Source organism: Oryctolagus cuniculus, chromosome 6 (genome assembly GCF_051225735.1).
Source record: "Oryctolagus cuniculus isolate XC-2025 breed Fujian yellow rabbit chromosome 6, ASM5122573v1, whole genome shotgun sequence".
Classification (NCBI taxonomy): Eukaryota; Metazoa; Chordata; class Mammalia; order Lagomorpha; family Leporidae; genus Oryctolagus; species Oryctolagus cuniculus.
Window position 1 is genome coordinate 121,682,471 of NC_142872.1, and position 25,855 is coordinate 121,708,325.

A 25,855-nucleotide genomic window follows, 5' to 3' on the forward strand; every position below is an offset into this window, starting at 1 on the left:
ACGCAGGTGCAGGGGCCCAAGGACTTGGTCCATTTTATACTGCTTTCCCAGGCCATAGCAGACAGTTGAATTGGAAGTGGAACAGCTGGGACTTGAACCAGTACCCATATGGGATGCCAGCACTGCAGGTGGTGGCTTTACCCACTACTCCACAGCACCCACCCCTTTCCTAAGTTTTGCAATGTTTTATATTCTACAAGCTGAGGTGTGTTTTTGTGTGTCTGTCCATTAACTCTGAGGACCTCAATTTTTAAAGCTCAAATTACTTACAAATAACTATTTAGATAAAATTATACTATTACTACATTAAGCACTTGAGTTATTGCTTAAAATTTCAGGTTCTTCCTTTATCTCCTCTCTCCCCCAAATACTTCTTTAGCACTTATAGTGTCAGGCAATGTTCCAGTGATCAGAAGTACAAAGATGAAAAGACCAACAAGGAACCTGAGTGTGTTATCCCTGAAGTTCTTGTGTTAGAAACTTCATCTCTAGTTCATGTGTTAATGATATTTGGAGGGGGAAAGACCTTCGGAAAGTAATTAGGTTTAGATAGCATCACGACGGAGGGATCCCATGATGGCATTTGTGGCTTTAAAAAAAGAAGAAGAGACACTGGAACTAGTACGCTTGTTCTGTGTTGATACGTGATGCCCTCTGCCTTGTTAAGATGTAACACGAAGGTGCTTACAGGATGCTGGTGCCTTGCTCTTGTAGTTCTCAGCCTCCAGAATCATAAACTAAACAAATTTAGTAATATTATTATCCAGTTATTATTATCCAGCCTATAGTCATCAGTTGTAGCATCAGAAAACGAGCTAAGACACCAAGAAAGTTGAGGTGGTTATGTTAATTTATGTGATATTAGTTTATATTTGTCCATCTTGCCCTTGAAACTAAGCCAGTAAATGGTACCTTGAATGCAGATACTAGATACCCTCAGGCCTGTCTCCTAGCCTCCCTCCCTTAGCTTGAAGTGTCCTCTTTTTTTTTTTTTAAAGACTTACTTATTTGAAAGGCAGATTAACATAGATAGAGGATGTGACAGAGGTAGATCTTCCATCTGCTGGTTCATTATCCAAATAACCACAACTGCTGGGGCTGGGCCAGGCTGAAGGCAGGAGCCTGGAACTCCATGAGTCTCCTATGAGGGTGACAGGGGCCCAAGCACTTGGGTCATCTTCTGCTTCCTTCCCAGATGCATCAGCAGGAAACTGGGTTGGAAGTAGAGCAGCTGGGATTTGAACTATGGTCATATGAGATGGTGGTGTTCTGGGAGGTGGCTTAACCTGCTGTGCCACGATGCCTGCCCCAAAGTGTCCTGGCCCAGCCTTTGGATAGCAAATCAACCACATATTAAAATTAACTCACTGAATTGAGTGAGTGGTACAGCTGGCACTAGAAGGTTCTAATCGCCAGACTCACGAGGTTATTTCCTTCTCCCATAGATGACACCCTGATGCTCGGAATTGTCTTGAGGGGTTTCTTTTTGGGGAATTCCAGGTCTGGGACTGAAAGTAACTACCACCTACGTGTAACCCCAGGCTGACTGAAGTCCACTTTGCTGTCATAAAAATTCCCTAGAGAAGACAGTAACAGTGACCAATCAAGGGAAAACCACAAACCAAAAATCTGGACACTTCTCATCCCAACTCCAGCCCATGAGAACTTTTGCCCCTAAACCCCTCAGGTCCAGAATTAGTTGATAGCTGCCCTGCTCTTTGTTTTGCTCATTTCAATGAACACTTCCTTTATTTTATCACCCTGATGTCAGTGACTGCCGTCGTTCATGAGCAAACACAGTTTTGGGGGTTCTGTAACAACTCAGCTGGTTTTGGGGATTCTATATTGCTCTGTGGATGAAAGATGCTATGTGTTTAATAATACGTATTAGCACAAGAAATTTTCATGACCTCAGCCATCACTATTTTGATTCTACTTCTTTTCAGTTTTCCCATTTGATAACTGAAAATATTGCTTCTGCAGGTAAATGATCAGTTTTTAGTTTGATTCTCAAGTCAAGAGCTGTTGGTCTTGGGTTGGGTTCAAAGAAGCCTCCTGATCCAACAGCAAGTCTTTCAGGTAAAATTATCTGGTGCCTGATTCCTTCATGGTGTGTGATACCAGATCATCCCATTGACTTCAAATTCAACCTCAACTTTACATTAGAGTTTCCCACTAATCAGACATCCTCTGAATGTCTCAAGGTTTCTCCCTGTGCACATCCTTTGTTGGTCCAAATGTTCTGCCCACTGTACCTCAGTCCTTCTATGTCCTGGCACATGCTTCCTTTTAGCAACCTAGTCTTTCCCTGGTCTTGCACCATGCTCCATCGTTTCTCACTATAGCTTAAAAATGATATTTTCTTTCTGTCACCTCCTTCCTTCCTCTTGCTGCACTCAAGATTTAGCATAGAGGAATTTCACTTGTTCTCCATTACATCCTTCGCCTGCTGAAGATCTGCTGAAACTCATATTCTAGTATGCAGCTTCCAGTTCAAGTTGCACTTTCATTGAGGGGATAGAGTTGTGCCTAGTTAACAATGGAAAGCAAACTTTATTTTGGCCACTATTTAATTAGCTGCATTATTCTAAACACTTTCATCTTCCTTTCTCTTTGTTTTTTGGCTAGTTCCAGGCTCTGCACACCAGTTTTACACATAGTTATCTCTTTACATCTTGGCAATGTGTATAGGCAGGAATAAAATGTGGCTCAGGTGGGATTTGCTATTTTCTTATTATTTAACTAGGCAAGGCTTCAAGTAAGAACTATTCTGCAAGTGAATGTTTAGATAAATAATTGTTCAGATTCTCGCATGCAGCAAGGCTGGTTTATTCTTGACAATCCTTGAAAGTTCTTTTATTTTTCTGGTCACAGTCAATTTAAACTGACTTGGCAAGTGACCAGATTGCCTCCACATGAATTACAAATTATTAGTGTCATTGCCTCTTCCACTGTACAAATGGCTGCTATGTTGTGAACAGAAACCAGGCAACACTTAGACCTAGCCAGCCTTTCTAAATGTCCTTTAAGAAAGAGGATCATGTACATTTGATTTCAAACTCAGAATCTCCTCCCTGGATTTTCTGAGTGAACTAATTTATGTTTTACCTTAAATTTCCTAGCTGATGAGTAAGTAACTGCCAAAGAATACTGCTCCAGAGAAGGCTCTGAGTGCTAATTCCAGAGACTGGTCTCAGGAGCTTTTCCGAGATGGGCATTCTTTGTCACACTTGAGTCATAGGAGGGAGGAGATAATCTCTGCTGGGACTTTAGTTAGGTTTTTCCTTGAGACCAAGTGGCAGTAAGACCCAGTAACAATCGCTGTGTATTTGAATCCATGCTACATTTTCTTCAGTCTTCTAGCTGCTGTCTGCCAAGAAGTCCCTTACCCCTGGACTTCTCTATTTTATGATATTACAGGCTATTGGGAACAACTTTCATGCATTTCATGTACACAAATGTAGGAACATAGTGATACTTCCCACCATTCTATCCCTCCCGCCCACGCTCCAACCCTTCTTCCTCCTCCCTGTCCCATTCTCACTCTCAATTTTTAGGAAGTTCTATTTTCCGTTTATTTAATGATCCTATAGCTAACTGAATTTTTATCTTTCATGCAAAGTGATGCTAGTGGTAGAAAGTAGATGATTATATAAGCCATAATGGTTTGGGTAGCCTAGTTGAGTTGGCAATATTGTGACACTGGATATGCATCCCAAGATACCTGCTCAATAATGTTGCCTGAATTTATTGTGCAGAAAAAAAAACCAGAATATTTCCTGATTTAACTTGTGCTTTCTAGAAAAGTAATATTTGTGGAAGTAAGTGATTTCACCAGAAAAAAGTCTGAATTATGCATTTAGGAATGATAGGTGTATCATAGTTATTCTTCTCTCACTATTTTTAGCAATTCTAAAAAAAAAAACCCTATATGAAAGATCTCCGCGAGTGAGATCCCAGTGAAAAGAACGGGTCATCAAAGAAGGAGGTACCTTTCTCTGAAGGGAGGAGAGAACTTCCACTTTGACTACGACCTTGTCTAACTATGATCAGAGTTGGTGAACTCAGGGGGCTTCCATAGCCTTGGCGACTCATGACAAGAGCCTAGGGTGATTACTGATGCCATAAACAAGAGTGTCAATTTGTTAAGTCAACAACAGGAGTCACTGTGCACTTACTTACTCCTCATGTAGGATCTTGTCCTTAATGTGCTGTACATTGAGATTTAATGCTATAACTAGTACTCAAACAGTATTTTTCACTTTGTGTTTCTATGTGGGTGCAAACTGTTGAAATCATTACTTAATATATGCTAAACTGATCTTCTGTATATAAAGAGAATTGAAAATGAATCTTGATGTGAATGGAAGGGTGGAAGCGGGGAGGGAGAGGGAAAGGGGAGGGTTGCGGGTGGGAGGGAAGTTATGGGGGGGAGCCATTGTAGTTCATAAGCTGTACTTTGGAAATTTATATTCATTAAATAAAAGTTAAAAAATTGCAAGAATTTAGGAATATTGTGAAATGAATAAGTATCTGCTTCCTGAGAAACTATCTTATTTTCTTTTCGAAGATGTGTCTAATATCCTAATGTGGTTAGGGTATGAGATTTCCTTTAAAATATGTGTGCCTCATTTTAAGTCAGGAATCTCCCTGGCTGCATGATTGACAAATTACACAATTTGAAGTTTGTGACTTACTTCTTCCTAATTATCTGTAAAATGGACAAAACAATCCCTGAATTTATGAGAAAGCATCCAAAAGGACTGCAGGATTGCATTTTTTGGGTAAATATATCCAAACAATTTTGGCAATAGAATTTCTCACAATTAAAACAGATAGTAGCATAATAATTATAGGATACTTGAATAGTTGTTTAGTGCTTTCATGGGATGGATTTTGTTACAAATGCCCAAATCAAACAAGGATTTAAAGAAAATACCACTTTTTCTAATAATAACGATTCTATTTAAAGTTCGCCATTACTAATACATTGAGATATTGTGTGCATGTGTGATCTGGAATCCTTCAGCCAAGAGCTGGGAAATATCGTTAGTGATTAAGTGAAAATGAATCTCACCTTGGGAATGAAGGAAATAAGTATGTTTGAGAATAACTTCAACATTCATGCATGGGTTTGGGGCAAGACTGCTTAAAAATGTTGTAATCCTTTCAGAAGGTTCTAACTGAGGTAGATAATGAATTTGTTCTGCAGAGAGCCTTCTCAGATTACTCTCTTTGTTTGCAGGATGGTTCTTAGTCCACTGGAAGACTTTGTTGTTCAATATGCTCCTCACCCAAGTGGGATTGTGTCCGGTGGAATGAGGGAAGGTCAACTGGGACAGCTTTGTGTTTTCAGACAGGTTTTATGCTTCTAATAAAGTTAATTAGGAAGTGAAATCTTAAGCAGTTGACAGTGTGCATTGTTGGCTACTAGGGCATGGTGACAAATAGCCTTGAAAGGTCTTCACTTTCTTTTGTAAACAGAAAGGTAAGGAATTTGCACAGAAATGCGCTGGTAAAGATCTGCTTTTCATCAGGGTCTAACCACATAGTAAACAACAGAAATAACTTGTTTTAATAAAGCATGGTGTTGAAACATTTGTCAGCAAGTCCTTTCTACCAGCTTCAAAAGGTATATTTGGATAAGAGAAAACTTTACCCATCAGAACACAATTTGAAATTTATTTATATAATTTTTTCTTCATGTCAAGGTCAAGAAGCTTACGGAAAAAAGTTTGACTTTCCTGTAATCATGAATTTATCTGTTATTAGGCTGAGCTATTATGATGAAGAATTCACTTATTATCTCAGGGTAGAGGTGGTTGAGGGAAAAGAGACAACTCTGTGAAATATTTGATCTGGAATAATTTAATGAATTCTGTTATTTTAAGGGTAGAAGTGTACTGGGTTCCATGGGAAGGACCTTTCCCAATGCAAACATGTATTGTAATGATGAGAAAAAACAAGAACCTGATTGATGTGATACAAAGCATAGATAAACCTGGGAGGTAGGGCTGAGCCCGGATCAGGGGCAGTGATAAAGAGCTTGAGATACAAAGCTTCAAGAAGTGGGACTGGCAGTGCAGGCAGGCAAATTAGAAATGGAAGAGAAGGAGAATAATGAAAGAAATAACATGAAAATTATGGTTTCCAGTGTGGGGATGAGGTCTTAGAGCTCTTAACAGTTAGAGCAAAACAAGGCAATTATTTTTTAATTCAATGGGATTTGTTGGCATATCAATTTCTCTCTTCCAAGCAATGAGAATTTCCTAGGAAGGCTCTGCACTTGCCTGATCACATGTTCTGAGGGGATGGGAAATGGTCTATGCTGGTCCACACATGGCTACTGTACACTTGCAATGTGACCCAATGCCTGAATTCTGAATTTTGGATATTGCTTTGGATATGTGTCCCCCGAGGGATCGTGTTTTGGAATCTTGCTCCCCAGTGTGGTGATGTTCAGAGGTACTAGGCTTTTAAGAGTTAGGACTTAGTGGGAGATTGTTAGGTCACTGGGGCTGTGCCTATTGAAGGGAGGAAGGGAGTTCCCACGGGACCCCAGTCTTACTGAGTGATTTCTTCTTCTCACATGATCCCCTGCCACTGTGATATCGTCAACTGTGATGAGATGCAGCCAGAGGCCTCACCTGAGTCAGTGCCATGCTCTTTTTTTTTTTTTTTTTTGGACTGGCAGAGTGGACAGTGAGAGAGAGAGAGACAGAGAGAAAGGTCTTCCTTTGCCGTTGGTTCACCCTCCAATGGCCGCCGCAGCCAGCGCGCTGCAGCCGGCGCATTGCGCTGATCCGATAGCAGGAGCCAGGTGCTTCTCCTGGTCTCCCATGCGGGTGCAGGGCCCAAAGACTTGGGCCATCCTCCACTGCACTCCCTGGCCACAGCAGAGAGCTGGCCTGGAAGAGGGGCAACTGAGACAGAATCTAGCGCCCCGACTGGGACTAGAACCCGGTGTGCCGGCGCCGCAAGGTGGAGGATTAGCCTAGTGAACCGCGGCGCCAGCCTAAATTTCTGAGCCTATTGAGCTGTGGCGCCAGCCGCCATGCTTTTTTGACTTTGAGCCTCCAAAACCATGAGTTAAATAAACCTCTCTTCTCTGTTAAGTGACTCTGACTCATAATAATAAAAAACAGACTGCTACAATCATTCTACTCAGTTTTCTTTAGCTCCAATCACTTAGGCAATCTCAGTTCCATCAATGACAAATTTACAACTCACAGATGTAATTCTTTCTATTAGTCAATGAAATAAAATGGTATCAGAAACAATAAGTTGTTCTAATATTACTCTCTGTCCCTGATGTAGATTCTTCCTCTCTAATCCCTATTTGAAACTCTTATTCATACTTTTACATCATCTGTTCCTGTCTCTAATGACAGGTGTTTGGTCATCTTTATTCAGTATGGTATCTCCAGTACCCAGACCAGGACTGAAAAATGTTAGCTGCTAAATAGATTTTTATGAAATATTATTTTAAAAAGTACATATATTTTCCTGTTCTCTTATAGCTTTCTTTGGAAATTGTTGCTTTGTTTAGTAGCATGATGATATACTCATGCCTGCTGCACCCAGATTTTTATCTTACAAATATTCTTGATGAAGCCTAGTTAAGTATTTTATATAGTCAACGTGAAAGAATATCTGGGATTCTGGAAAGCCATCTTCAGCTACATTTTGCATAGAGTTTTTACAGTAGGTGATATCTAACATTTTTTTTTTTATCAGGGGGTTGCACTCTCTGCTATCTAAGGGCCTCCAGTATTCTTTATGCTTTCTTAATTTCCCTTCAACATTTGGAGCCCAAACAAAAGTGGTAAGATGAGCTTGTTATGTTAGCCAGCTAATGAATCAATTAGCCAATGGGTGGGAGCTCTTCATATATGCAAGGGACTAGTTGAAGTGACTTGACATGAGTGTACCTGCCTTTGAACTGAAGGTCAAGTTCCTGTGGAAGTGTAAATCTCTGTGCCTCCCTTCTCAGCTCACCTGTGTGGTTAAAAACAAGTATCAGATCCACATTCTACGAGAACTAGAAATTTCCTCCGTTTTAATGGCTTCTTAAGTGCCTGGAGAGTTTCATAGTATGAGTGAATATCATGAAAGAGAATAAGAAGTTAAAGAAAGTGAGAAAAAGAAAGTTTTATTGCTTCAAAAACAGTGGCAAGTCCCCTTAAGTGGTAAATGGACCATCTGCGTGCTCAGGCACCAGTAAATGCATAATTTATTTTAAATGACCAGGTACGTATCTATCCTTTTAAATGCCTATCTGGAATAATGTTGGTATTGTATATGAAAATGCAGTATGGAAACACAGTAAGCCTTTTAAGCATGGTGTGCCTATTTACTTCAAAGCTATTATTCTTCTTGTCAACAAGAATGCAATTTATTAACTCAGGTAAGTCGAAGGAGTCAGGCATTTTCTTGTAATAAGGAAGCTAAGTAGATCACACCTTGAAAATCTGTCTGCTCCTATTTGAAAAAGCACTGCCTTGAATCCCAAACATTTTGTTTGAAATACTACAGACATTGTGGGGGCAATGCAAAAGCTTCATTTCTGATGGAATTCACCAACCCCTCCAGTCTTCCTAGGATATGGAAGTTTAGAAACACCCATGTCCCCCCAATAGTTTCTGTAGATGTTCTCCATTAAACTTAGAGCAAAGGAAAGGATTTGTTACGTCTTTTGGCTCATTCCAATCCCTTCCTTAAGTATTGGTTTACTATTTTCACAGTTTATAGAAACACAGCAATCAGGCCGGCACCCCAGCTCACTAGGCTAATCCTCCGCCTGTGGTGCTGGCACCCTGGATTTTAGTCCCGGTTGGGGTGCCGGATTCTGTCCCGGTTGCTCCTCTTCCAGTCCAGCTCTCTGCTGTGGCCTTGGAAGGCAGTGGAGGATGGCCCAAGTGCTTGGGCTCTGCACCCCCATGGGAGACCAGGAGAAGCACCTGGCTCCTGGCTTCTGATCAGCACGGTGAGCCGACCACAGAGCATCGGCCGTAGCGGTCATTTGTGGGGTGAACCAATGGCAGGAAGACCTTTCTCTCCGTCTTTCTCTCTCTCACTGTCTAACTCTGCCTGTCAAAAACAAAATAAAACAAACAAACAAACAAACAAAAAAAACACAAAAAACAAAACAAACAAACCAACAAAAAAACCAGCAATCAGAGATGGAAAAATCTTTATGGCCTTATATAGGCGTTAGTTTTTCATATTGTACTTTTCTCTTATGAATGCAACTCTCCTGTTCCCTTTAAAGCAATCTATGTGTGTCTGTGTGGGTGGGTGGGAGGTAGTTAATTGAGTTGGTGGAGTAGAGTGGGCATTTGCCCAGTGATATCTTGGCAATGTAACTCAAGTTGCTGGAATTGCTTGTCTTCCAACCATACCCTGTTATATAATTCCCCTTTTAAAATGAGAAACTGAAGGATGAATGTCTTGAACTGCCTCATTTGGGCTTTGAAGAAGATGTGCACCCATTGTTTGTTGTGTGTGTCTACACCAGAGAGAATAATAGTCTAGTAAGACGGCTCATGGATTAGCTTTAATGTAGAAAAGGTACTATTTTATATTAACTACAATCCACAGTATTTGGACCCATGGAGTATATTTCAGTTGATGATTTTTTTTAATAGTAAAGCAATTTTAACAGACATTTTAGTGCATCTAGCCTATGATAACCAATTCTAGGTTTTTTTTTTTTTTTTTTTTTTTTTTTTGCTACACCAATGATTGTGTTCCCTTTGGAAGATTATTTAACATTAAAAATTTTAAAAATACATTATGTAACATATGGGGTCGACACTGTGGTGCAGTGGGTTAACACCCTGGCCTGCCGGTTCAAGACCTGGCTGCTCCACTTCTGATCCAGCTCTCTGCTATGGCCTGGGAAAGCAGTGGAAAATGGCCCAAGTCCTTGGGCCCCTGCACCATGTGGGAGGCCCGGAAGAGGTCCCTGGCTCCTGGCTTCGGATCAGCACAGCTCTGGCCGTTGCAGCCAATTGGGGAGTAAACCAACGGATGGAGAACCCCCCCCCCCCCCGTCTCTGCCTCTCCTCTCTCTGTGTAACTCTGACTTTCAAATAAATAAGTCTTAAAAAATACATTCTTTAACATATAAAAATATTGAACACCAATTTCTTATGAGAACTTTTGGGTTATTGTCATATCCTTTTATATCCTTCCCTGTTTTACCCTTCTTTAATTTCTGGAGGTCGTAATTTCTCTTCAGCGTTAATCTATGTAGTCTGATCTCCAGCACTCTGCTAAAAGCCTCATTTCATTGTTTCCTTAGTTGGTTTCCTTCCCTTTTTCTGCTTAGTGAAAATAATATTGTGGTTTTTTTTTCTGCTTTCATATCTTTGAAGGGTCCTCTGTGTATCCACACAATATATTTCTTGATGTTTACATTTTTTCCTTTTTCAATGAAACGATAGTTTATTTTGTCTTTTTTTGATTCCAAATATCTTCTACACTCATGCATTTTTATTGCTTCCTCCCCCACACCCGTGGTTACCCACCTGTTCCCTCATGAGCCATGAGTGGCTCACAAAGCCGTTTCAGGTCGCCTGTAAGCTGCCTGTCGGCCCACTGCTCCTGCCTACACAAGTAAAGAGGTTGCCAGTGGGGCCTTCTCATGCTTCTTAGCCACTGTTAGGGCCAATGCCCACCTGCTCCACGGTTACTCCTTCCACCATGGAAATAAACCTTCTTTCAAGTTTATGACTCATAACATTATAAATGAGGCATATCAGTGCAATTTGAATAATAAAAAATAGCCTACCAAGTCATAGCATCCCAACAGGAAGCCCTCATTTCCTTAAGACTTATGAACTGAGTATGAATGGTACACAGTCACAAACCCAGGGATACCAAAAGAATGCAGTGGCTTTATTTATTAAAAACTAGCCTTGGCCTAGAATTAAAAACTCAGCTTGGCCATAGAAATCTTGCCAGTTCCAGAATATTCACTACCTTGTAGTCTTTAACACATAGTCCCTTAGTAGGGAGGGGACGGAGATGATAATTAATTAGCCAACTGAGGATTCTTCCCTCCATCTAGATGTTGGAGGGGTAGTGACAGCAAACTGGGCACATGCCTGGGTGGGGTGGGAGGCAGGCCTGTTCCCAGATGCAGCTCATCCCACCAGGACTTGGGTGCTGCTGCTCAAGTCTGCAGCACCTGCTGCTGGAGTCAGCGGCCTCACTGCCGCTCCCAGGTGTTGACTGTTGCTGTGTTCTCACTTCACCCTGAGGCTGCTCTGGTCTGTTTGCCTCTTCAGTGCATTCTGCAGGCAGGGGCTGCTGTGAGCATGAAGGCTGGGGCTTTCCCTGCAAGCACTTGGGAATGCCAGAACCACATGAGACTTCTTTAAAGTCTGTTTTCCTAGAGGTGGTCTTCGATAATATTTTTTCCCTACTGCTTAGGTGCCATCTGCGCTTGGTATTAAATCACTAAATCTAGTTTAACACTTAGTCCCCTAGTAGGAAGGGAGGTAATTAATTAGCCAAATCAGGATTGTAGGCAATTCCTATGTGGCTGGCAGATTTCCAGTCTATGCTCCAGGAGGCAGCTGGAAAAGGTGTAATCGATCGGGTTCTCTCAAGCATCTGTGAGCTTCCTTTTATCATGTCCCTGCTGGGGTCCATCTCTCCCCATCTTTCATGAGATGATGGAGCCCTCTGCTCCTTTTGCTGGTTAGGTGCCCTTACATTCCTTGAATTCATGGTGTGAATTAAGTGTTCTGGGTTCCGTAGAATTTGGTTGTAATGCTGAAATCAACCTCTTACATTTTATTATTTATTTAAAATTTTTATTTATTTATCTGAGATGGAGAGAGAAGGGGCAGGGAAGAGAGCACTTATCAGCTGGTTGACTTTCCAAACGCCTGCAATGGCCAGAACCAGGCTGGGCTTAAACCAGGAGCCAGGAATTCAATCCAGTTCTCCCATGTGGGTGGCAGACACCCACTTACTGAGCCATCACTACTGCTTCTCAGGGCCTACATTAGCAGGAAGCTGGAGTCAGCTGAAGTCAGGTGTTGAACTCAAGTCTCCTGATGTGGAATGTGGGCTTCTTAAATGCAAGGCTAAAAGCCTTCCACAAACCTCTGAACTATTAAAAAAAAAAAAAAGCTCTTTTAAGTGTTTGATTCTTGTAAATGAAAAGCTAAGACTTTCAAGACTATTGCCTCTGGGTTTACAGAAACAAATACCTATTGGGGAACTAAGAAGCCAAGAGTGTAGTTTATTCTTTTTCCAAAGTCTCTTCCCTAAGGGAGGTGCATATTAAAATTGAGCATTGGGATAGAAAAGGAGAATACAAGTAACTACCTAGTTTAACATTAAAATAAAACCTCTGTAAATTTATCTTTACTTATAGAAAGTATGTGATGATCATCTCAAAATGGGTCTCTATTTTTCCATTCATCATTGTCTCTGGAGTGCTATCATATTGGAAAAGTCTGTGTCTTATAAACACACATCAAGATTCAGTAATTGTTATGAATCCCTAAAAATAAAATAAGAATTGTGGTGTTCTAAAATATTTAGAGCTACTTCATTTGCAATTTTAATTATTATTCCACATGTAATTTCAAGGGAGAGGTGTAATGGAGTAGCTTAGAACTGGGTAAGGGTTTGAATCCTGGATCTGGCAGATATTAGCTGTATTACTGTGAGTAACTTAATTAAAAACTCTGAGGCTTTATTTCCTCATCTGCAAAATTGGGAGTGTTTTCAATGCTGCTTTCTGGAACACAGTTTAGGAAAAACATAATGCCAAGAGAAAAGGAGATTTTGTGGCCATATATAATTGATGAATCCTGAGAAGACCTAATTAACCTTGATGTAGCACTTCCTGGGTCCTGTGTACAGCCAGTTTCATTTTGGTTTTGCAGGAAAGGAATAATAAATAGGTGGTCATAGTTTCAAGCCAGAGAAACTCATTCTGATTGATCTAATGCACTGGATGTAATGCACAGTGCATTCCAGGAATGCACTGGAGAGATGCTAGCTGGCTCACAGAACTGTTAGGTAGGCTTTTGAGTGAGATCTGGAGAAAGGGTAGGAACAAAGAGAGTTGGGAGGCATCAGAATAACTTTCATGGACTAAGCCAGACTGAGAGCACACATAAACCCCATGGCAGTGCCTGGACACACCCACTCTACTGCCTCAGCTGTGGGGCTGACACTGGATGCTGCAGCTGCTCTTGGGAAATTGATGGTGCCGCTTCTAGGATCACCTCTTGTGCCCAGTATAAACACTCCAGACACCTGGATGCTTTATCTCATTGGCTTCCAAAATCAAATGCAAAATTTAGAGATCTGTTGTAGGCTGAATAACAAACCTCCCTCTCCCCAGAACTTGTGAATGGATATATTTTCCCACCTGGTAAAAGGGGAGTTGGCTTGGTTAAGGCAAAGATTTAGACATGGGGAGGACATGATGTTTTCAGTGGGGTCTGACATAATCAGAAAGGTCCTTATAAAAGGGAGGTGTGGGGGCTAGCCAGGAGTGAAAGTTGTAAGGCCAGAAGCAGGAAGCAAGAAGCAGAACAGGCCATGAGCCCAAGATTGAAGGCAGACTCTGACGACCTGGAAAACACAAGAAAACAGATTTTCCCTTACAGTGTCCAGAAGGAGCCAGCACTGTGGGCACCTTGACATAAGCCCAACAAGACTCATTGACCACCAGAACAGGGAGAAATAAACATAAACTGTTTTGTGACACAATGTTTATAGCAATGTGTTACAGCAACAATGGAAAACTAACATAGGACACTTCAATCTGATTGGCACAGTGTAGGCAGTATGTCTAAACCCCAGATGGGAAGACTAGGAAAAGGAATGTTTTTGGTTTCTCCAGTGTGAAGTGATATGTAGAGTGGCCAAGATTTTAGAACATAAGAAATGAATCCTGATGCTGGTAACTTCAACCACCCAAAGTCAAAAGCTATTAACCACAAGATTATTATCTGGTATTTTAGACATGTGTTAGATACCAGCACCTCTATCTTTTGTAGGAGCATCTCCAGAACCTTGTCTGGAAAGGTAGTGTTGATAGAAATTGTGACAACAAAGAATGGAGCACGGTGCCTGGTACATAAGGTAATGCCAGTCTCTTTGTGGTTGTTATTGGTAGCTACATTAAGGTGAGCACCAGCAAGTCCGCTGGTTTCAGACAACTCTGGCTCTGTTAGTCTTCCTGTGAAAGAAAAAAATACCTGAGTATAAAGCATGGAGAAATTGAGGAGAGACAATAAGGAAGAATGAAGGGTAACACAGAGCAGACTGGCAGTGATGCTCAGTTCTCCACGTGGGGAAGGCCAGAGTGATGGCCTTGAGCATGCTCCTGAGGCATGGAGGCTCTGGGGCCAGATCATGGCCGTGGACATGCAGAGGAAGGGCCACCCCTGAGAGATTCTGTGAAGAAAGACTTCACGGGATGTGTGACTTGGGCACAGGGCATGGATTTGAAAAGGGAGGCAATATCACTGCAGGGTTTGAAGCCGTATAGCCACTACAAAACTAGTGGTGCTAAAATGGAGACCAGAAAAAGAAGCTATTGGGACACTTTTTCTTTTGGCTAATTTTAAAATTTCCTTTGTCAATTTGAGATTGGGGCTAGAATCAGTTGAGCATTTACTTTCAGATGTAGTTTCACCCATCACTAGGACATTGGTTCACTTAATCATTTTTTTTATATTTTAAGGATTGATTTATTTATTTGAAAGGCAAAGAGATGGTGGATAGAGAGAGCTCTCCTACTGCCTGGTTTGCTCCCCCAATGCCGGCAATACCTGGGGTTCGGCCAGGCCAAAGTTAAGAGCCAGGAACTCAAGCTAAGTCTCCCACATAAGTAATAGGGACCCAAGTACTTGGGGCATCATCTTTGACTTCTTAGGCACATTAGCAGGCAGTTGGATCATAAGTAGGGAAGCCTGGACTTGATCAAGCACACTGATATGGAATACAAGTGTCCCGCCACTCACTTAAGCTTGAAGAGTGTGTGAGGCACAAGAGAGGAAAAGTAATCTCATGGAAATCTTACGATGTTAGAATTTTAAGATCATTTGATTCAGTTCACTTTACCTACAAATAAAGAAATGAGGCCTGGAAATTGTAAATGAAAAGGAAAATAATCTATGATCGAAATTAAAAATGAGAAATCAGAGATGTGCCAACACTGAGAGAGCCAACATTACAGAAGCAAAGGAAAAGGGACACAAGTGTATCAGAGGGACTTAGAAAAAACAAAACAAACAAACCTGAAACTGAGCCTAATGCCATAGGTTCAAGATGGCACTAGACACTGTTCACATATGATAGCCCATTTAATTCTCACAGCACCCCCACACTGTAAAATGTTACTGCCATTTGAGAGTTGGGGACACTGAGACTAAGAGAGATTAGGCAGTCTGCCCCAAGATTGTGCAGCTTGTAAGGTTGACAAGTTGGGATATAACCTTTGTCTGACTCCAAAACCCTGCTCAGTTGTAGGGACCTTTTAGGGACATATGTGGGAGAAACACCTGGAGGCACCTGGCCCTAGAGGAATAACAATGATGTGTATACGTCCCAGAGCAGTTGTGAGGATGAAATTCATGATACACGTCAGGCACAGAGTAGGTGCTCAATAAATTTTCAGTGTTTATTATTATTGTGGTTGAGGTTGAAGATGCTGAAAAGGGAAAGAATAAATTTGGCGAAATTATTCCTTAGCTTAAGGGTAGGGATAAGTCAGGGTGTGCTGGAGGAATCAGCTCTGGGGAGAAGCAGATCTCTGGTCACTTTCTCGTCCAGGAGAGGGGCAAGCTCTGAGTGCTGGCCCCAGCCCCTAGGGATCTTTACTTTTTTCAGTTCTCTTTGGCATATTAAAATTCCAAATAGTATGACGATTTTTTTGAACATCCCTGTAGAAAGTCAATAGATTCACAGAAGACATTTAAGTGAATTCAACAGTTGGCCTTTGGTATTAAATGTGGGTACAGGCACTGGCTTTTGACCTGTTACCCAAGCATTCACTTTACTTTTGCTTAAATTGGCAGCACTTTTCCATGCATGGTTTTGTGAAGGAATAGACAGTAAAGATGATGTTATTTCGCTTGTTTCCATGACAACGGACATGCTTCATGGAATATATCCATCATACACAGTCTTGAACCATCTGGTTTCTAAGTCCTTGGTGAAAACCCTCTAGGAATGAAGTGTAGGTAAACTTTAATCAGTTTTATAATTACTGTAGTCCTTGCAGAAATTATTTAACTTGATTTTGCAGCTGCTTCGACATAAGACCCAAAGGTCTTATTAGGGTTTTTATTGCCACTTTTAAGGAGCAGTTTAAGAATCATTATTGTACTTTAGCTGCAGATGCCACCGTTTCTGTTTTAGGTTCTGAGGCTGGGTCGCAGTGACATCACACAAAGACTGAGAAAGGTCAAAGTTATTTTTTTCTAACAGGCTCTGTCAAATATAAAAATTAACCAAACTTTGAGCTGGGTTTTATGTATTGGTAATGTATGTTTATGTTAGAGTTTCTGTCAAAACAGGCATTAAAGATAAATGTAGCTAATTAAAAGAACATTTGCTTGGAGCTCCTGGTAATAGATACCTCTTTGTGAGGTCTAGAGGTATGGCTTTCTTTAAGAACTGATGCAATTTGTGTGAGTGAACCTGAAGAGGAGAGGGGACTTTTGATTTTTCTGGAAATAAAACATGAGACTGAGAACTATCCAGTCTGAGCTCTAAGGAATAACCCAAGTAATAGTTAGGTGGCGAATTCCGTAAAACGTACGTGTCTAACCCACTTCTGACCTTTCATGTCGCCAGTGTTTCCCAAGTCTTTGAAGCAAATCTACTTTCAGAAGGTAATACCTCTTAACTGGCAGTAGATGAGTCCATATATTTCAGACTGAACCCTAGATGATTAAAAAACAGAACAAAAACTTTCAGCATCAACTTTCTGGCAGTTGTTGCTTTTCTTCATTTATTTTACCAGTCATTTATTCTACCTTCACTGCTTTCAACTATGTCTATGTATGCCCATGGCATCTATGTTTTTTTTTTTTTTTCCTGTAGTGAGGGGGCATAAAAGTGGAGACCAAGGGTAGATTTCTCTTCTAAAACAGCTAATTGAATTTGTGGTCCAAAAATAGATTCTTAGGTAACAGAAGACATGTTGTAAAAGGGATAGTATCATTTATCTCAGCCCATTGAGCCTTATAAGCTACGTGTTTACCTGGTACTAGGCAAAGGACCAATTTCATCTAACAATAAAGAGATTTAAGTGTTGAGATAGGATGGAATAAATTTTGCAAATAAACCATAATATTTGCATAATATTTTGATATTTGAAGCTATTTTCTATTTTAGCGTCTTCAGGACTATCAGAGTGAACTTCTAACCATAAGAATGATCCTGGAACTTATTTCTAATCTCTAATCTACTTTGACATAATTTAGGAAGTGCTATTTCTTGAATTTAAATATTTATTAACTTGAAAACACTACTAAGAAATTCCACCCGCCCCTTCCATGCCAAGAAGAGCTTTATGAAGTAGAAAGCTACACACATTTGAATAAAAGGTCCCCGTGACAATTAAGAGTTGTGAAACTTCTGCATGTGGCATAGTTTTTTGTCCCTAAAATATGAAGGAAGATTTGTGATAGGAAGCTTATTATGAGTCTAGTAATTCTACCACCAGAGGGCTCTCTATTTTTCACTTGAATGCAGCCACAGAGAAAGGAGCTGAGTCTTGGTGTTTAAGAAAAATTTCTTTTTTACTTCTTATTCCCAAGTACCATAGCTTAAAAGCAAAAACATGGATTTCCATTCATCTACCCCAAGTTTAAAAAATAGCTTAAGGAATATTTTGCTTTTAGATCTCTAGATAAAGAGAAAAAAAATCAACACATCTTATAGGCTCCAATCATTTTATGTGTATGGAGTTGAGATTCTTATTTCTTTGATAAATACTGAGGCCTTTGATAGAGTTAGGAAGAGTGAGGAGAAGGAAGGCAGTGTGTTGTTATGTTGGTCTAGAGCTAAATGGATGGTATGGCAACAGCTGAGCTTGTGAACTCTATGGACTACCCAAGTACTTACTGAGGGAGCAAGCTGAACTGAGCAACAGGATGAGGAAGGCACACCATGGAGTGAAACTGAGATTGAGGAAGGCAAAGGGCTTCTGTGGTGAGCTATGTTGGATTTTTGTGCATGCAGCGAGCATGGTCAACACTGAATAAGAGGGAAGATAGTGCAGAACACACAGGTGCTGTTATATAATTTATGTGTGGATATAAGTGACTAGGATTTGTGGATGCTGAATGCCTACAATATTTATCTTCTCATGTTTCTACTGACCTATCATCAATTTGTACTCACTTTTCTTCCCCCTAGAAATGAGTTAAAGCATTGACTCCTTTGAATTTTTCTTGCAGTTGGCCTATGTGATACCCTAGAACCTTTATAGTGAAAACTTCATTGGTTGGGAATTCTTAGTTCTGGTTCTGACTCACTAAACCAGCTCAGTGACGTTGAGGAATTTACTTTCTCTCTCTGATCCTCATCATTTTTATATGTGAAAACATGAATGAAAAGTTGCACAGCCTTTTTATATTCAGATTCTAATTCTTCTGAATTATTGTTAAAAGAGCTTTAAGAAGAGGCTCTTATACATACCATAACATCCACCCAGTTAATGTGTATAATTTAAAGATTTTTAGAAAGCATATAGAATTGTGCAGCAATCCAATTTGAGAACATTTTCACCCAAAAGTTCCTTCATGCCTGCTTGTATTCAACCTCTTCTTCTAATTCCAGCCTAAAGCACAGTAATCCATTTTCTGTTTCTATGAATTTGTCTTTTTGGAAGTTGTATATTTATACAATCATATAATATGTAGTTTTGTTGTATCTGTCTTCTTTTATTTAGCATGGTGATTTTGAGGCCCACCTGTCATGTGGCACATATCAAGAGTTTCTTCCTCTTTCATACCTGAGTAGTATTCCACTGAATAGATATATCACATTTTGTTTGAAAGTGTTTAAATTTTTTTCCAGTTAGGAGCTATTATGGATAATGCTGCTATAAAAATTCATGTGCAAGGCTTTCTGTGAACACATGTTGTTTTTCTCTTGGGTATGTATATATATACAAGTATATATACACACATATATACAGAAATGGAATTTTTTGGTCATATGAGAATTATATACATGATTTTAAAAGAGACTGCCAACATTTTCCAATGTGTCTGTTCCATTTTGCATTTTTATCATCAGTATATGAGGGTTCTGATTTCTGCACATCCTCACTAATTCTTAAGATTGTTAGTCTTTTTTCATTATAGCCATTCTGGTGATTATATAATGGTATCATATTGTGGTTTTAATTTGTATTTCCCTAATGACTAATGATCTTAGAGATTTTTATACACTTAATGGCTATTTATCTTAACTGCTATTTAATAAAATATAATTTCTACTTTTAATTGTGTCATTGTCTTCTTTTTTTAAAAATTATTTATTTATTTGAAAGTCAGAGTTACACAGAGAGAGGAGAGGCAGAGAGAAAGAGGTCTTCCATCTGATGGTTCACTCCCCAGTTGGCAGCAATGGAGCTGTGCAGATCCGAAGCCGGGAGCTAGGAGCTTCCTGTGGGCCCTTGTGCAAGGGCCCAAGGACTGCCTTCCCAGGCCATAGCAGAGAGCTGGATCAGCAGTGGAACAGCCGGAACTCTGACCAGCACCCATATGGGATGTCGGCCCTTCAGGCCAGGGTGTTAACCCACTGCACCACAGCGCTGGCCCTGATTTGTTTTCTTAATAATCTAGTTCTAAGAGTTCTTTATATATATATTCTGAATTCAAGTCTTTTTCAGATATGTGCTTATAAATATTTTCTCCCAGTTTGTAGCTTATCTTTTCAATTTCTTAGTGATGTTTTCAATTTTGATGGAGGACATAATTGACTTTTTTCTTTCCTGAATCATAATTTTGTTGTCCTACTGTTTATCAAGCAAAAGGAACAAACCATTGATACATGCTAAGAGATTTTAGCTAAACTATTTTAAGTTTTGTGCATGCTTGTGATACATGGGTCTTACTTAATTCTTTATATATATATATATATATATAATTTCCAATTGACTCAAGCACAGTCAATTGAAGAATATTATTCTTTCTCTTGACTTATCTTAGAATATTTAGCATTAGACCATAATTATAAGAATTTATTTGCAGAGTTTCTATTTTATTCCATCAATCTATGTATGTCCATTTTTTACACCAATACTATACTTACTTAACTTATTGTAACTTTCAAGTAAGTTTTGAAATAAGGCAATATTGTATTTTTATTTTAAATCAACATATTTTCTAAATATTCTGTGAGTTCCTCACAAATTATTTTAAAAGATATTAGTTAACCTCTAAAACTTTTAGGGTTCACAAATACCTTTTTTAAGTTATTGATAATTTATTTTAGTTGTGGCAAGAAATATATTTGAGTGATTTAAACTATTTTCAACTTACTGGTAGTGACTTCATTTTCCTGTATATGGTCTATATTTGAAAATAATGCTCCTTTCCTGTATATGGTGTATATTTGAAAATAATGCTCCTATGGAAAGCCAAGACACTCTGGGGAAAAAAAAAACTAAATGAAAGATCTCCGCGAGTGAGATCCCAGTGGAAAGAATGGGTCATCAAAGAAGGAGGTACCTTTCTCTGAAGGGAGGAGAGAACTTCCACTTTGACCATGGCCTTGTCTAAATATGATCAGAGTCGGTGAACTCAGGGGGCTTCCATAGCCTTGGCAGCTCATGACAAGAGCCTAGGGTGATTACTGATGCCATAAACAAGAGTGTCAATTTGTTAAGTCAACAACAGAAGTCACTGTGCACTTACTCCTCATGTAGGATCTTTGTCCTTAGTGTGCTGTACATTGAGATTTAATGCTATAACTAGTACTCAAACAGTATTTTTCACTTTGTGTTTCTGTGTGGGAGCAAACTGTTGAAATCTTTACTTAATGTATGCTAAACTGATCTTCTGTATATAAAGAGAATCGAAAATGAATCTTGATATGAATGGAAGGGGAGAGGGAGTGGGAAAGGGGAGGGTTGCGGGTGGGAGGGACGTTATGGGGGGAAGCCATTGTAATCCATAAGCTGTACTTTGGAAATTTATATTCATTAAATAAAAGTTTGAAAGCAAAAACAAAAAAAAAAAAAGAAAAGAATGCTCCTACTATTGGATGAAGTAGGTTTTTTTATTTTAAGATACTTCAAACAATGTAGAAATGAGTAAAGAAGTGTTCAATGAGCACTCACAGACTTAACAATGTTAACATTTTGCCATATTTGCTTCATATATAAATATAAACACAGGTATATATACATATGCTAATTTTTAAAGCCTTGGTGAATATATTAATGTCATATTATGTGGGCTTAATGGCAAATATCATAAATGTGGAAGGAAAGGTATATTATTATATAAGGAGTATCAGTGAAGACAACATTTATGAATACCTACAGACCAAAAATATGACATTCATACATTTTTTAAAAAGACTTTTCTATTTATTTGAAAGGCAGAGTGATTGAGAAGGGGGAGAGATGGAGAGAGAGAAAGGAAGAAGGGGGAGAGAGAAATCTTTGATTCACTGGTTCACTCCACAAATGTTTACATTAGCCAGGGATGGACCAGACTTAAGCCTGCAACCAAGAAGCCAGAACTCTATCTAGGACTACAATGTGAGTGGCAGAGACATAAGTACTTGAACCATAATCTTCTGTTTCCCAGGTATATTAGCAGGAAGCTGTATTGGAAGCAGATTAGCTAGGATTTGAACTGGGTACTCCAATATGTGGTGTAGTGTCCCAAGCAGTAGCTTAATCCCTTGTGCCTCAGTGCCTGCCCCCACTCCCTTTTACTATACAGTGTGTGTGTGTATAAACTTCCACACAGGAGAGAAAAACATATTTGTCTTTCTGTGTCTGGCTTATTTCACTTAGCACAATGATCTCAATCCCATCCATTATGTTGCAAATGTCAGGATTTCATTCCTTTTTGTGGCAGAGTAATATTCCATTGTGGGTATATACCACACTTACTTTGTCCATTCTGCATTGATAGACATCTAGGTTGATTCTGTAGCTTTGGTGCTATGAGCAGAACTGCAATAAACTGAGAGTGCCGGCATCTCTTTCATATGCTAACTTTATTTCCTTTGGATATATTCCCACAAGTGGGATAGCTGTGTCACATGGTATATCTATTTCTAGTTTTCCAAAGCATATACCTACTTTTTTCCCATATTGGCTGTAGTTATTTGTACTTCCATCACTTGTCTTCAGTTTGGATCAGTAGAAATTCCTTGTTCTGCCACCTCATGTCTACTGTTGAGTGCATCTTATGAATTTTTTTGTTGGTATTATGCTTTTGAACCATAGACATTCCATTTGATTCTTTTTGTAGTTTCTGTTTCTTTACTAAAATCCCATATTTGTTGAATCAGTTATTATATTTTAATTTAAGTTTTTAAACATTGTTTTCCTTTGATTCTTTGTACATATTTTATTAATGCTTTGTTAAATCCAATATCTGGGCCCAATTAGAATCAATTTCTATTGTTTTCTTTCTTTACATGAGTTATAATTTCTTTTTTAAAAAGAGTTTATTTGAAGAGCAGAGTTGCAGAGAAGAAGGGAGGGAGGGGGAGGGAGGTAGAAAGGAAGCGAGGAAGAGAGAGAGCGAGATAGAGAGAGATATTGAGAGATTGAGATCTTAGATCCGCTGGTTTACTCCCCAAATGGCCACAATGACTGGAGCAGGGCCAGGCTGAAGTTAAGAGCCAGGAACTCAGTCTAGTCTCCCATGTGGGTGGTGGCAGGGCCCAAGCATCTGCAGGGAGCTTGATTGGAAGTGGGTCACCGGGACTTCAACCAGGGCTCATATTGAATGATAGTGTTGTGGGTGGTAGCTTAACTCACTGTACCACAATGCTGGCTTTGAGTTATTTCTTGTTTCTTTGCATGTCTCATCATCTTTTGTGGAGATTGGACATTTTCTTTAATGTATTTAGCAACTATGCATTCTGATTTCTTTTTTATTATTATTTATTATTATTATTATTATTATTGCTTTTTGGTAACTTGCCTGTTGTCTTTAATCTACAGGACCTGTCTCTCTCACAATGTAAGACCACAGATATTTTTTTGCACTAAAAAAAATCTTATCTGTGCTTTTTAACCTGGGTTTTAAGAAGTTGCCCTGTGTCTATTCCTGTTCACCCAATCATTCGGTGGGCTATGCTTAAACACCTCATCTCTTAAGACTTTCATTCTGTGGCAATTTATTTGTGCTTGAATTGTAGAGAATGTTCAAAACCCAGGCAGTTTTCTGTTGTGCTTGAGTTTTTAATCTCTTCTAATCTTTTCTTTTTTATCTCTCCCATGCATTTCTATATTTTTCTAATTAATCAAGAATAACTATGAATTTATCTGGCCCTTCTCTAGCTATCTCATATACAGGTTCTCCCCCCTTGAAATTCCTGACTGAGATTGCATTCTCAGGCTCCTAGGGCTGCCTACAACTCTGTTTTACTAAACACACTGCTGGGCATTCATTTCTACACTCCCCTCCAAAACAGCCTTTAATGACAGGAAGCTGATGGTTTCCAAGTCAGTTCTACCCTGATAAGAGACAGCAACTGCATCCAAAAAATCTGCAGGCCTCCAGTACTCCTACCCCACATTCTGGTAGCTTTTCAGTATGTTGTTTATTTCCAGTCAACATCCAGAGCCATGAAATGTGTATTTTTGACAATTTTGCATAAAAATGTTTTCCTGAAAGATGATTTCTCAGCCTCTTTATTTTGCTCTAACTGGAAGTCCTGCCTTGAACCAGTTTTAAATTTATACTATTTTGCTTTCTATGTTTCTTATACAACATCATCCTCAGTGCCATTGGGAGCATTAATGACGTAGTATTTATTAAAAGAATGTTCTGATACAATCTCTAGGGTTTTCTTCCAGCCACTAACTTTTGCTCTGCAAATTTCATGCTGGACATATATATTTTTTTAAAGATTTATTTATTTTATTTGAAAATTAGAGTTCCAGAGAGGAACAGGGAGAGAGAGAGAGAGAGAGAGAGAGAAAGGTTTTCCATCCACTGGTTCAGTCCCCAGATGGCTCCAATGGGTAGGACTGTGCTGATCTGAAACCAGGAGCCAGGAGTTTTATCCAGGTCTCCTATATGGGTGTGGGGCCCTGAGGACCTGGGCCATCTTCCACTGCTTTCCCAGGCACATTAGCAGGGAGCTGGATCAAAAGTGGAGCTGTGGGAGACCTGGAGGAAGCTCCTGGCTCCTGGCTTAGGATCAGCTCAGGTCTGGCCATTGTGGTCATTTGGGGAGAGAACCAGCAGATGGAAGATCTCTCTCTCTCTCTCTCTCTGGCTCTAATAGTCTCTGTAAACTCTGTCTTTCAAATACTAAAATAAACCTTTCAAAGGAAAAAAAGACAAGGTGGTCAGAGAACAACTAGTGCTCATATTACTTCTTCAGATAGTTCTTAATTGGTCTGTTTTCTAAACTGTTGAGAATGATCATTGTTCAACCATTCTACCAATATTCACATGTTCATGTGCTTGCAGTGACAATTATGTTACAGCCACCAATTATATAACAGTAATTGTGAGAGCCATCTCAATCATGGAGATATTAAAACTTGAAAAGGGTACTTCTTAGACTTGATAAAATATGTTAATAATTCACTTTACTCTAGAGAAGATTCTGAGATTAGATAATTTGTAATTGCATCTTATCCAAAATACATAAAACCTGAAGAAAACAAGAGTTCCCTAACTTGGATCATATACATGGAATTATCTTTCAGAATGAGCTCAGTAAATAGTCATAGAGAAAATAGGGTTTATTTTTTCCTATAGTCATTTTTATTAAGATTATGATGTTGTTAAAAAGATGATAAATTATGTTATTCATATGATTTGAATCAAGGAAAAGAGCAAAACACACCGACTTGAGCTGAATCAAAATCCTGCCTCTGGGGCCAGTGCTGTGGCATAGTGGGTAAAACTGCTGCCTGCAGTGCCGGCATCCCATATGGGCGCTGGTTTGAGTCCCGGCTGCTCCACTTCCAATCCAGCTCTCTGCTATGGCCTGGGAAAGCAGTAGAAGACGGCCCAGGTTCTTGGGCCCCTGCAACCAGGTCCTTGGGCTCCTGGCTCCTGGCTTCAGAATGGCGCAGCAGCTCTGGCCATTGAGGCCATTTAGAGTGTGAACCAGTGGATGGAAGACCTCTCTGCCTCTCTGTAACTCTGTATTTCAAATAAATCTTAAAAAAAAAAAATCCTGTCTGTGGAGAGCTTTCAGACTGAAAGCTGACTTTTAACTATGGAATTAATCTATTTTTGTCTTTGAATTTTAATACTTTTAAATAAGTTACATGGAACTCAAAGAAGTTGAGTAGAGTTTATATTTCACCCTGTTTTGTATGTGATAAACAAAAACCTTTATTAAAAACAGGTGGTAGCAGAGGAAACAACGATAGCAGAAATGTACATTTTTATCCTCACTAGTTGCTTCTGTACATAGGGAGGTACTGCTTTGTGTCCTGCCTTATATATTGTAATCTCAAACTGAATACCTTAGGGAAGGTCTGGTTGTTGATAAGAGAAATGATAAGGGCACAGTGCCTAGGAGTTCTGACTCTGCCTACTCTGATAGCCAACATCCAACCATCAATTTATAGAGTTGGAAGGCATGTAGGGATAATTGAGATTTGATGTCACAAATACAAAGGCCTACAGAC

General features: G+C 39.5%; 1 long non-coding RNA gene across 3 annotated transcripts in view; it reads left to right on the forward strand.

Annotated features, from left to right (window-relative positions):
- LOC103348092 (uncharacterized) overlaps positions 1-25,855 on the forward strand; it is a 377,752-nt gene that overhangs the window by 340,136 nt on the left and 11,761 nt on the right. Inside the window, exon 3 of one of the 3 annotated variants that reach the window (XR_016235841.1) lies at positions 14,037-14,122. The exons of 1 other annotated variant lie outside the window; for it this stretch is intronic. This is a non-coding gene — a long non-coding RNA (uncharacterized LOC103348092). Of the gene's footprint in view, positions 1-5,245; positions 5,397-14,036; positions 14,123-25,855 lie in introns of those variants that run through there. One more of the 3 variants, XR_016235840.1, reaches the window with a different exon arrangement.